Source organism: Mus musculus, chromosome 5, assembly GCF_000001635.26.
Source record: "Mus musculus strain C57BL/6J chromosome 5, GRCm38.p6 C57BL/6J".
Classification (NCBI taxonomy): Eukaryota; Metazoa; Chordata; class Mammalia; order Rodentia; family Muridae; genus Mus; species Mus musculus.
In genome coordinates, this window is record NC_000071.6 from 147,405,260 (window position 1) to 147,418,266 (window position 13,007).

Here is a 13,007-nt window from a genome sequence, read left to right on the forward strand (position 1 = left end):
TTTTTCACACTGTGATTGTACACGGGCAGTGCTAATCTTCCTGTACAGATGTGACTTTAGTATATGTGCTGCTGAGGCAAGTTCCAAGCGCTATGTATTTCTTAAAGGTCTTATTTTTAAGTGTGTGTGCATGTGCGTGTGTGTGTGTGTGCGCGCGCGTGTGTGTGTGTGTGTGTGCGTGTGTGTGTGTGTGTGCGCGTGTGTGTGTGTGTGTGCGTGTGTGTGTGTGTGCATGTGCGTGTGTGTGTGTGTGTGTGTGTGCGCATGTGCGTGTGCGTGTGTGTGTGTGTGTGTGCGTGTGCGTGTGTGTGTGTGCGCGCGCACGCGTGTGTGTGTGTGTGTGTGTGCATGTGCGTCTGTGTGTGTGCGTGTGTGTGTGTGTGTGTGCATGTGTGTGTGTGCGTGTGTTTATGTGCATGTGTGTGTGCAGGTATATAGGTATGTACCCATATGAGTGCCAGTTTCTGAGGAGACCATAAGAGGGCACTGGGTCCCATGGAGACAGAGTTACAGGTAGTCTGGGAACCAGATTCAGGTCTATTGCAAGAGAAATTCTCCCTTGTAACCATGAGGCCACCTCTCCAGTTTGTATGTTAGATTAGTATTATTATTACTATTATTATCATCATCATTATTATTATTATTTAAAATCTGGGACATGATATAACTTTATGGTCAAACCTCCCCTTTAAACTCCTTTTATACATCTTTTCCTTTCCTGACTTGGCATGTTGCTACCCCATCTACTGGCTCCATTTCTCAGCACCTGTCTGCTCCAGATCCTATCATGATGCTGTACAGTACACCGTCCCCACCCTCTACCCTCAAAGAACTCAGCTGCCCTTGCTGTAGACCGCTCCTGCATCACATCGGCCCATCCATTTCCACCCTGGGCCTGGCGAGCGTCCTCTCTGAGATGACCTGTGCACTGCCTGTATCTTAATTCAAGTTTCATTAGATCTGTGTGATTAGCCTGGAAGGTGAACTCCGGGAGATGTTTACAGGAAGGAGAGGGGAGAATGTGATTTGACAGAGGGTGACTACTTTGGGATGCCCCATGGGACTCATCGGAGGAGTCAGACTCACAGTGAGAGAGGAAGTAAGGTAAGTGAAGCAAGGCAGATTGATTTCACAGGGCACTTTGATTTGAAAGGGGAATTGGGAGAAACTGAGGCAGCACACATTTCAAGTCATGGGAAAGAAAGAAAGAATACTTACAACCATTGTCCATACATGGCAAAGATTCCACTGTTGAGCAGCGACTTGCCACCTCTGAACAAAACCAGGCTGCAGTGAGCTTCAGAGGGCTGTTTTTTTTTCCACCATTGCTCTTAGCTCCTCCTCCTCCCTGATCCTAACAATTGTAGCATTTATAGCAAACATAACAATTTCATTCAGAAATTATATATGTATATGCATGTAAACATTTATGATACTATATTTAATATTTTATATATTAACCCTTAATACATAGATCATGTAATATGCATAGTGTATATGACACACCAGATCACATCGCTGAATTTATGACTGACATCAAAAAACCATTCTGTTCACTGAAGACTTTCTCTGCTTCAATCAATGCCCAGTGACTTTCTTCTACCTTCTAAAGGCCCTGCCACCTCCCAATAGCACCATTACCTGGGGACCAGGCCTCTGTAGCACGTGAGCCAAACTGCAATGGGTGTTTTGAGTTTTGTTTTGAGACAAGGTTTTGCTACATAGCCCAAGCTGACTTTGAACTTGCAGCAACCCTCCTGCCTCAGACTCTTGAATGCTGGAATTATAGGCATTGGCCACCATTCCCTGTTCCCTCCCTCCCTTCATAGACTATAATGGTTTCCAGTTTTGGCTAAAGCTCCATACGTGTCTTCCTTAATTTGTGAGTATATAGATTGATGACACAAGCTATGGAGTGCTGCTTAGCAGATTACCTTAAACGTTAGTAACCTGAAACAACCTTTTTTTTTTTTTTTTAATCTCCTGCTTTCTATGTGTCAAAGTCTTAAGACTCAGGGTCTCCTGCAGACCACCTTCAAAACTCAGACTGCAGCTATTTTAAGTTTGACCTTCAGGATCACCTAATTTCAAATGTGTGTACCATCAAGTCCAGATGTTTCCATGGGGGAAGTTTACAGGCTGTAGAAGAGCATTGGGGCAGAGTGTGTGTCTTTTGTCACCTTGGCAATAACACCCCAGTGCTTTTGCCTTGTCTTCTGTGTTAGGAGTGAATCTTTAGTACCAGCCTGTATTCTGAGGATGGTATCACACAAGGATGTGTCAGCTAGCAGGCAGAGACTCTTGGGCTAATGTCATGTGGAAGGCAATATTGGGAGCCAGTCCCTTCTGACTCTTTTTACTTCCTGGCTGTCCTAAGGTGTTACTAAGCAACCACAGAGTGAAACATCTGAAACCGTGAGCCAAATAAAATCTTTCCCTTTTTGAATATGATTTATGGTTTGTTTGTTTCTTTTTTTTTTTTTTTTTGTTTTTTTGTTTTGTAGAAATCTAACATTTCAGTCTGGATGCCTCATTTTTTTTTTAATATTCATTTTATGTTTATATGAGTACACTGTTGCTGTCTTCAGATACACCAGAAGAGGGCATTAGATCCAATTACAGATGGTTGTGAACCACCATGTGGTTGCTGGGAATTGAACTCATGACCCTTGGAAGAGCAGCCAGTGTTCTTAACCGCTGGGCCATCGCTCCAGCCCGCTACATTTTTTTTTTTTTACTGTGAATATTTGAAGCCCATTTGCATTTCATAAAAAGAGTTGAAAAAGTAGATGTTTGGGGTTGGATGTGATGATTCACACCTTTAATCCTAGCAGTCCAGTGGCAGAGACAGATAGGTGAATTTCTGAGTTAGAGGCCAGCCTGGTCTACATAATCAGTTTCAGACCAGCCTAGGGTAAATGGTAAAACTGTCTCAAGAACACTAGAAAAAGTAAATATTTGTAGCCAAATTGTTCCAAACATTCTTTTTCTTTTTTTTCTTTTCTTTTTTTTTTCCCCCTTAGTTTTTTGAGACAGGGTTTCTCTGTATAGCCCTGGATGTCCTGGAACTCACTCTGTAGACCAGGCTGGCCTCGAACTCAGAAATCCACCTGCCTCTGCCCTCCCAAGTGCTGGGATTAAAGGCGTGCGCCACCACGCCTGGCTTTGTTCTAAACGTTCTTAAAAGTCTCTAAAAACTGAGCTGAGTATTAATTTTAAATCTCATCTCTTTGGTTCTAAAGCAAAACAAAACTAGTCAGATGAAGTGAAATGTGAAAATATTACTAAGGGAGTAGAAAGAGAAAATGGGAAGTTATGGGGACAAAAAAGGAAAGAAATTGCCCATGGGGTGGAGATATGGCTCAGTGGTTAGGAGCACTTGCCTAGGATCGGTGTGATTCCCAGGACCCCTACTACAGCTCACAATGACCTGTAACTCTAGTCCTGGGGAACCCAACACCTCTTTCAGGTTCTGTATGCACACGGTGCACATAAATATATACACGGGAGCAAAATATACACACAAAAATACATTTATGAAAAGACTGTCTAAGAATAAAGACGTGTGGAGCTTCCGCCACCCCTGTCATGGCCGCTCTCGAGGCCGCCCTCGGCCCCACCCTCGGTGACGCGCCGTGAGTCACCTGACTCGGCTGCGGGCTGAGACACACACAAGGGAAGTGATCGTCGCTGGAGTCAGATCGTCGGGATCCCCACGCGCCATGCCGTCCGAGAAGACCTTCAAGCAGCGCCGGAGCTTTGTACAAAGAGTGGAAGATGTCCGGCTCATCCGGGAGCAGCACCCCACCGAGATCCCAGGGATTATAGAGCGATACAAGTGGGAGAAGCAGCTGCCGGTCCTGGACAAGACCAAGTTCCTGGTGCCTGATCACGTGAACATGAGCGAGCTCATCAAGATAATCAGACGGCGCTTGCAGCTCAATGCTAACCAAGCCTTCTTCCTCCTGGTGAATGGGCACAGCATGGTGAGTGTGTCCACTCCCATCTCCGAAGTGTACGAGAGCGAGAGAGATGAAGACGGCTTCCTGTACATGGTTTATGCCTCGCAGGAGACATTCGGGACAGCAATGGCTGTGTAAGACTCCAACAACGCCAATGGTTGTTAAGCCCTTACCAAGGCAAAAAAGGGATGTTACCAGCGGACGCTGGACGGCTCACCACCCACAGATGAGAACGTAGGCACCCACATAGGGTGTTAGGAACTGTTCATCAGCCAGAAACTGAGCTCCATGCAAGTGCACTCAGCTTGGAAACTCGTCTAAACTAGGCTATTTTGTGTTCAAACTTTAGAAGTTTAAAAATAAAATACTTTTTGCATCCTAAAAAAAAAAAAAAAAAAAGAATAAAGACATGTGTGGTCAAAGTTAGATGAGTATGTATAGGGAAATAAAAACAATATAAAAATATAAAAAAGTAAAAATACTCGTAGAAATATAAAGGGAGGAGTCAGGTGGTGGCGCAAGCCTTTAATCCCAGCACCGGGGAGGCAGAGGTAGGTCAACTTCTGTGAGTTCAAGGCCAGCCTGGCCTACAGAGTGAGTTCCATCCAGAATAGTCAGGGTTACACAGAGAAAACCTGTCTTAAGGAAAAAAAAAAAGTAACAGAAGAAACATCAAGATAGAGCAGGAACTTTTTGTGAGTGGCAGTGAGGCACACTTCAGGAGTACAAAGTGATGGGACGCTGCTTGCCAACCCCAAAATGCCACACACCGCCGTGGCCAAGTTCTGCTTCTGGTACGTTGTGGTACAGCTGAAGAAGACGAAGAAGTCATCAGGGGAGACTGTGTACTGCAGGCAGGTGTTTGAGAAGTCACCCCTGTGTGTGAAGAACTTTGGCTTCTGGTTGCACTACGACTCCCACAGTGGCACACACAACGGGTACCTAGGGTATCAGGACCTGACCACCGCTGGCGTGGTCACACAGTGCTACCGGGACATGGGCGCCCCACACACTGCATCCAGACCATGAAGGTGGAAGAGAGTGCAGCTGGCAAGTGCAGTTCCATGCCTCTAAGATCAAATTCCCATTGCCCCACCACGTGTTATGGCACCAACACAATTCACACTTCACCACTAAGAGGCCCAACACCTTCTTCTAGACGCGAAGACCCACTGGATAAAAACTTCAGACTGTCAGAAAAAAAAAAAAAGGTGGAAAGGGAAGGGGTTGCTGGAATAGAGCATCTTGTGAGATGGCTGCTGGGGTGGTTCAGTGTGCCAAGCCCCAGACTATCAAATCTAGGAAACTGAGTTCACTTCTGAGGGTTTTTATGGCGGCGAAGAGACACCAGGACCCAGGAAACTCTTATCAAGGGCAACATTTTAAACTGGTGCTGGCTTACAGGTCCAGAGGATTAGTCCATTATCATCGAAGCATAAAGCATGGCTGTATCCAGGCAGACGTGGTGCTGGAGAAGGACCTGAGAGTTCTACATCTTGAACCAAAGGCAACCAGAAGGAGGCTCTCTTCCCCAGGCACTCAGGAGGAAGAAGGACGGTGTCTTCTGCACTGGGCAGAACTTGAGCACAGGACCTCAAAGCCCCGCCCCCACAGTGACTCACTTCCTCCAGCAAGGCCACACCCACTCCAATAAGGACATACCTCCTAATAGTGTCACTTTCCGTGGGTCAAGCATATTCAAGCCACCACACTCTCCATCCCTGGGGAGGTAGTGTCGTAGCTGGGTGTTGTCTCCTGTGTGCCCTGTGAATTGAGGAAGCAACCATAGCACTGAGATCTCCACAGTTGGAGGGTCTGTCTTCATTTTTTCAATCCTGTAACTAAGGAGGTCAAGTACTGCTCAGACTCAAGAACAATGAATGTCGGACAACCGGCTCCAGAAGCTGATGCGATGACCCAAGGCTTAGGGCTCTCAGTTGACGAGGTCTGCTCCCGGCCTCCAAGTGTGGGTCTAATATCCCTGTTTAAGGTCTCAGCTGAGCCTCTTGTGGTCTGGTCCTTTCCGCTGGCCGGCAGCCGGGCTTCTCACTCTCTGCAGCTGTCTCCCCGGGCTGTTGCCTGCTCTGAGGCTCTGGAAGGTTACACTTGGATTGCCAGAATCATGGCTGTTTCCTATTACCAGGCTTGCTGATTTTGTGGTGTCTGTTTTCTCATTTCTCTCTCGTTTAGTCATTATTAAAGGATGGTTTATTTTTTTAACCTGTGGCCTCATGGTTCTGTTTATCTTTCCTCAATCCAAAGAATTCTTTCAAGTATTGTCTGTAGAGTGGGCTTAGCAACTGTTCTCAGCCTGTGGGTTGAGACCCTTGGGGGTTGAATGACCCTTTCACAGGGGGTCACAAATCAGATATTCTGCATATCAAATATTTGCATTACAATTCATAACAGTAGCATCGACAAGAATAATGTTATGGTTGGAGAGGTCACCACAGCATAAGGAACTGTATTAAAGGGTTGCAGCACTAGGAAGGCTGAGAACTGCTGGCTTAGAGGCTATGCATGTTCTCAGTCATAGCAAGTTTCTCTTCTTCGATTATGATGAAGAGCTGGGTATAATAGTCTAGGTTGGCAGTTGTTATCTCTCAGAACATCTGTCCTTTAAAAGTGTCAGCTGGCCGGGCAGTCACTTGGGAGGCAGAGGCAGGCAGATTTCTGAGTTCGAGGCCAGCCTGGTCTACAGAGCGAGTTCCAGGACAGCCAGGGCTACAGAAACCCTGTCTTGAAAAACAAACAAACAAACAAACAAAAAAGTGTCAGCTGAAGTTTCTGTTATTCTGATGTGACTTAGTGCTTTTCTCTGGCCACTTTTAATACACTTGTTTGCTCTTTATAGTTAGTGGTTTAATTATAATATGACAAGAGGAAATTCTTTTTTAGTTCTGTGTTACATTCCAAATGCCCCTATATATGGGGTCTCTCCTCCCCCATCTCTTTCTCTTTTTTTGGCTTTTCAAGATAGGGTTTCTCTGTGTAGCCCTGACTGTCCTGTAACTCACTCTGTAGACCAGGCTGACCTGGAACTCACAGAGATCTGCCTGCCTCTGCTTCCTGAGTGCTGGGATTAAAGGCATGCTCCATCACTGCCTGGTGGGTGTCTCTTTTTCTAACTTCAGGAAATTTTGGATATGATTGCATTTAAAATATGTTCTGTGCCTTTAGAATGAAGTTTTCACTTCTTTTATGCGCCCCCCCCCCTTTTTTAAATCGAGAGCATTGTTTTCTCTGTTTTAATGGTGTGGGTTTTTTTTTTTTATGTGTATAGGTGTTTTGCCTGCATGTTTATCCTTTTATTACGTGTGTGCTTGGTGTTCATGGAACCCAAAAGAGTGTATCAGATCCCATGGAACAAACTATTGGAAGCTGCTTTTTGGATTCTGGGAAATGACCTTGAGTCCTCTGAAAGAGCAATAACTAGTGCTCAAAACCATGGTGCTGTTTCTCTAGCCCTGTTCCATGCTTCTTATGGTCAGCTGTTTCACGGCATTCCAAACACACTCATCTTTGGTTGCTATTTCATCTTTGTTCTTGCTGGAATGTTCCAGTTCCTCCTGCACCTTGCCTTGGAACCCAGACATTCTTTCCTCTCCTTGATTCATTCTGTTAGTGTGGCTTTCTGTGGGACGCCGGACTTGCCAGCAAGTAAGATGCCACAACAGGATCCTTCTACAACACGTTTATTGGGAGAGCATGGACGAGCCCCAGAAATGGCATTGCTTATATAGGCCTAGGAGTGACGTGTCCATACCTGATTGGTTATGCTACCAGTACCTCATTAATATGCCTCGGGCCAGGCAGTGACTCGGCAAAAAACTCTTATGCACATGCGCATATTGGTTGTTTACCCATATTCATGGGTGTCGGCTTATAGAAACCAGCGCCATCTTGTAATGGCGTTTGCAGCTTCCCACAGCTTTCCAGTTTCTTATTTGACACATTCTTGCTTTCCTTTTTGTTTTGTTTTTCATTTGCAGAGTCTGGGCTTAGTTTTCCATCAGTATTTTTATCTCTTTATTGGGATTCTGTCATCTTCCTTATTTCATTTATATTGTATAAATATAAATTGTTCATTTATATTCTCCTGAGATTTGTTTCAGAGTTTATTTTCTTTGAACATGCTTAGAAGCATTCTGTTAAATTCTTTTTCTCAGATTTCCACTAATTCTCATTACTGATGGCTTAACGATTTTTGAAGGAGTAATGTTGCCTTGGTTTTCCAGGCTTCTTGTAGCTTTGTGTTAGAACTAAGTAGTTAGTTGAATCCATTTCTTTTTTTAAAAGATTTATTTATTTTATTTATGTGAGTACACTGTAGTTGTCTTCAGACACACCAGAAAAGGGCATCAGATCCCATTACAGGTGGTTGTGAGCCACCATGTGATTGCTGGGAACTGAACTCAGGACATCTGGAAGAACAATCAGTGCTCTTAACCACTGAGTCATCTCTCGAACCCCATAAAACCATATTTCAAAAATACAAAACAAAGGCCGGGCGTGGTGGTGGCGCACACCTTTAATCCCAGAACTCAAGAGGCAAAGGCAGGTGGACTTCTGAGTTCGAGGCCAGCCTGGTCTACAAAGTGAGTTCCAGGACAGCCAAGGCTATACAGAGAAACCCTGTCTCGAAAAAACAAAACAAAACAAAATGCAAACAAGGGCCTGAGAGAGGGATTGGACTGCGAGTGCCACCAAGCCTGATGATGTGAGTTCAATCTTAGGAGCCCACGTGACAGAAGGAGAGAACCAACCCCTCCCTGCAAGTTGTCTTTTGACCTCTGTTTATGTCCGAGCATGCGCACATAGAGACACACACACACACACACACACACACACACACACACAGAGACACATACCATGTAACAGAGAAACTCAATGAAACAAAGAGAGCAAACCCTTCAAGAAAGGAACTTTTCAGAGGTTCCAGCTGATAACCCAGCCCCCAAAAATCCTGGCTGAGGGAAATATGAAGCTCTGCTTCTGGTCATTCACCCTCACAGCATCAGCAAGGCAGTGAGTGATCTTCTGCTATGGGCTGCACCGGGGGTGGGGGGTGGGGGGGGTGGGGGGTGGGCGGGGCCTCAGCACTTCTTGCTGCCATGCGCCAAGGCAGTGAGTGATCTTCTGCTATGGGCTGCACCGGGGTGGGGGGGGGGGTGGGGCCTCAGCACTTCTTGCTGCCATGCGCCCATGCACAGTCTATGGCGCCACCACAGAGGATGCATCCTTACACTTTGTGTATGCCATGCCTGACTAAAATTACCAAGGAAGCTCCACTCTGGTGAGATCTACAGAGGAAAGAGTTCTCTCAGGCTCTAAGACATGGTATCATAGTGCACCGATTACAGCCAAGAAGCAACATAGAAACTACTGTGAAGTCTGCTTGGAATTGGAGTCTACAGTACACAAGCTGATAGTCAAAGTGTATCATGAAGACAAGGGCCTTATTTAATACCAAAAGAGGTATCACCCCAAATAAGAGATCTATCTTAACATAGAAATATGAAAAAGAAGGTAACAGGGTCTCTCTAAAGGCCCACAGCTTTCTACAAATGGATCCCAAGGATACTGAAGTGAACAGAATCCTGCAGAAAGGCTAGAAAAGCGTCATGCTAACAGCTGTCAGTGTGTTCAAGCAAATGAATGGCTGACTGGATTAAGGAAGACAGTGCAAGGCATACAGGAGACATTCCGGAAGAGACAAAGACTCTGAAGAAAATAAGCAAGAAAATATATAGTTCTGTGTTTTTGTTTGTTTGTTTTAATCAGGGTCTCACTATGTACTCACAGAGATCCCCCAGTCTCTGCCTCCCTCCTGAGTGCTGGGATTAAAGACATGTGTCACCACCCTCAGCTGCCATCCCAGCATTTGGGAGGTGGAGGCAGGGGGATCAGAAGTTAAGGGCCAGCGTTCACTTTGAAGCAAGTTTCTGGCTGACCTGGGCTACAGGAAACACTGCCTCGACTAATGAAGAAATCTTGGAACTTCAAATCTCAATGAATCAAATAAAAGCTGGAGGCCTCACCAAGAGACGAAGGACAGAGTATGAGAGAGAACCTCAGGGACCACAGACTAAGTTGAAGGATTCACACCTTCACACACACAAATGAAGGATAGGGAAAGAGTGAAAAGAACATACAAGGACCTATGGGACGCCACTAAAGACTGAACTTACCATCACAGTCAGAAGAACTACTGACTAAAGCCATAGGAAACGTAATCAGCAAATTCTCCAAATCGTCTGGCTTTATGTCCAAACCAGGAGACATAAAGCCAGGTAGAGGAAGCGTTTATTATCCCAGTGGACACAACTAGAAAAGAACCCGTAGACATACTATAATTAATTAATAGCTGTGCCTGCTCAAGTGAGTACGCTAGAGAGGTGAAGGTAATGGTACAGCAGATGGCAGTAAACCCCACAGGATCATTGGGGAAGAGGTTGAAAAGCAAATGCCAGTGCCTTAGAAAACGACAGCTCTCTCTCTCTCTCTCTCTCCCTGTCTCTCTCTCTCTCTGTGTCTTTCTCTGTGACTCTGTCTCTCTGTCTCCCCCCCACCCCCCGCCCCACACATACATACCTATTACCCATGGAATGGAAACATGATGATGTAAAGAAACTTAAACAAGGTGACAATAATCAAAGAGAGCACAGCATTATGGAAAAGTCTCCAACAGAAGCCCCGACAGGAAAGATCCACGCCCAAATCTTGTCAGACCTTTAAAGAAAAGCTAGTATCAGTGCTCCTCAAACTATCCTGCAAAACAGACACTGAAAGAATGTTTCCAAACTCCAATCTACAAAGCTGCTATTACACTGTTAAAAACCTGATATAATAACATCCTCAACAAAACTATGTAACAATACCCTTCATAAATACAGTGGCAAAATTCATCAATTAAGATACTTGGAAACAGCCGGACTTGAAAACAGCCTGGCATGGTGGTGCACGCCTTTAATCCCAGCGCTCGGGAGGCAGAGGCAGGCGGATTTCTGAGTTCTAGGCCAGCCTGGTCTACAAAGTGAGCTCCAGGACAGCCAGAGCTATAAAGAGAAATCCTGTCTCGGAAAAAAAAAAAAAAAAAGAAAGAAAAAGAAAAAAAGAAAAAAAAGATACTTGGAAACAAAGAAACAAACAAAAAGAGATGTTTGGGACTATGCTAGGCAGTGGTGTTGGATATCTATCATTCTCTTAATCTCAGCCCTCCAGGGGCAGAGACAGGTAGAGCTCTGCTCTACAGAGTTCCAGGAAAGCCAGGGCTACACAGAGAAACCCTGTTTGAAGAGAGATAGAGGAAAAAAAAGATGCTTGGAAACATATTAATAACTCAGACATGATAATCAAGTTGGTTTTAGCCCATGGATGGTTCATCATGACAATAAGCATAATATAAAACACATTAAAAATCAGGGATAAAAGTTACTTGAAATCATATTATCTCAGTGGATGTTCAAAAAACCTTGATATTTATTGCTTAACATTCCTTCATTATAAAAGCCCTGAAAACCTCAGTAAGGAGGCTCTTGTCTCTTGTCTTACTTAGGTTTCTATTGCTGTGATAAATACGGTAACCAAAAACAACTTGAGAAGGAAAGGGTTTATTTCGTCTTACAGGGTGTTATTATCCAGAGAAGTCAGGACAGAAACTCAAAGCAAGACCCTGGTCACAAGACAAGGGAGTAGGCTCAGACAAGAATTTGGCCTTGGGCTAGGACAAGGCTCAAGATGAATACAGCTGGGGAATGTACAGTATTCCTCGTAATGCCTCAGCCTCATAAACCCCTAGACACAGTGACCACGTGGCTCTGTTTATTGCCTTGTTTATTCCTTGACTAGACTACTTTGCCTTTGATCTAGAACTAACCCTACTCTTTGCATATACCTAGAGTGGTATAATCAGACTGGGGGGCGGGGAAGCCCTGGTTAGGCCCTGGCTGGGGTCATGTTATAATGTTGTCTAATAGTCTTTTTTTTTTTTAATCCTTACTCCCTCCCTCAAGACCCTGTTGACTGACTGGGCTGGCTTGGTCAGGTATTTCAAATTTTAGGCAAAGCAAATTCGGCATGAGAACACAATAAGGATACGGACAGGAAAGGGAGGACAAGTCACCCCTGTTGCAGAAGGCATGACTCTATACTTAGCAGACCCTAAGGACTCCACCAGAGGACTGTAGAGTTGATAACTCTGGTGAAGCAGCAGTATTCAGAAATCAACATCTTTCACACACCAGTAATGAGTTTATGGAGAACTAGATCAAGAAAACAACCCCATTCACAATACCAGGAAAAAGCCAGACATGCAGGGGTAGCTCAGTGGTAAAGCAGTTGTCCACTGTGTACAAAGCCCTGGGTTCCATCCCTAATGAAACCAAAAGAAAACACTTAGGAGTCAACTCAACAAAAAGCCTTTGGTAGTACCTCCCTCACACCTTCAATCCCAGCACTGGGGATGCAGAGGCAGGTGGATCTCTGTGAGTTTGAGGCCAGCCTGATCTACAAACAGAGTTCCTGGCCAGCCAGGGCAACAGAGGGGAAACCTGTCTCAGATAACAACAAGAATAACAACAGCAACTTAACCAAAGAGGTGAAACTTAGCATTGAAGAATTAAAGAGCAAAATTAAAGATGACATTAGAAGATGGAAACACCTACTTTGTTCATGGATCAGATGGAATGGCTATACTTATAGGGAAAAAAATCCTAAAATTTTTATGGACTCCAAATTGTCAAAATAACAGAAAGAAGAAATACCTGACTTCATACACACTACAGAACCACACTAACAAAACTCGCCTGGTTTATGCAGAAAGCAAACATATGTATGAATGGAACAGAACATCCCTAAGAGAAGACATATACCAACAGGCCCAGCTCTCTGATTCTTGTTAAAAGTGTCCATGCCCAAAACAGATGTTGTATAAAACTTCAACAAATGGGGTTGGGGAAATAGGGTGTTCACTTGGACAAGGGATCTAGATAATCTGTCTGTCTCTCTCCTAAGTCAACTCAAAATGGATGAAATGCTTCCTGT

At 44.7% G+C, this 13,007-nt stretch overlaps 2 pseudogenes; both read left to right on the plus strand.

Annotated features, from left to right (window-relative positions):
• Positions 3,642-4,352, plus strand: Gm6054 (predicted gene 6054; annotated as a pseudogene).
• Positions 4,390-5,569, plus strand: Gm29793 (annotated as a pseudogene).
• The last annotated feature ends 7,438 nt before the right edge of the window (positions 5,570-13,007 follow it).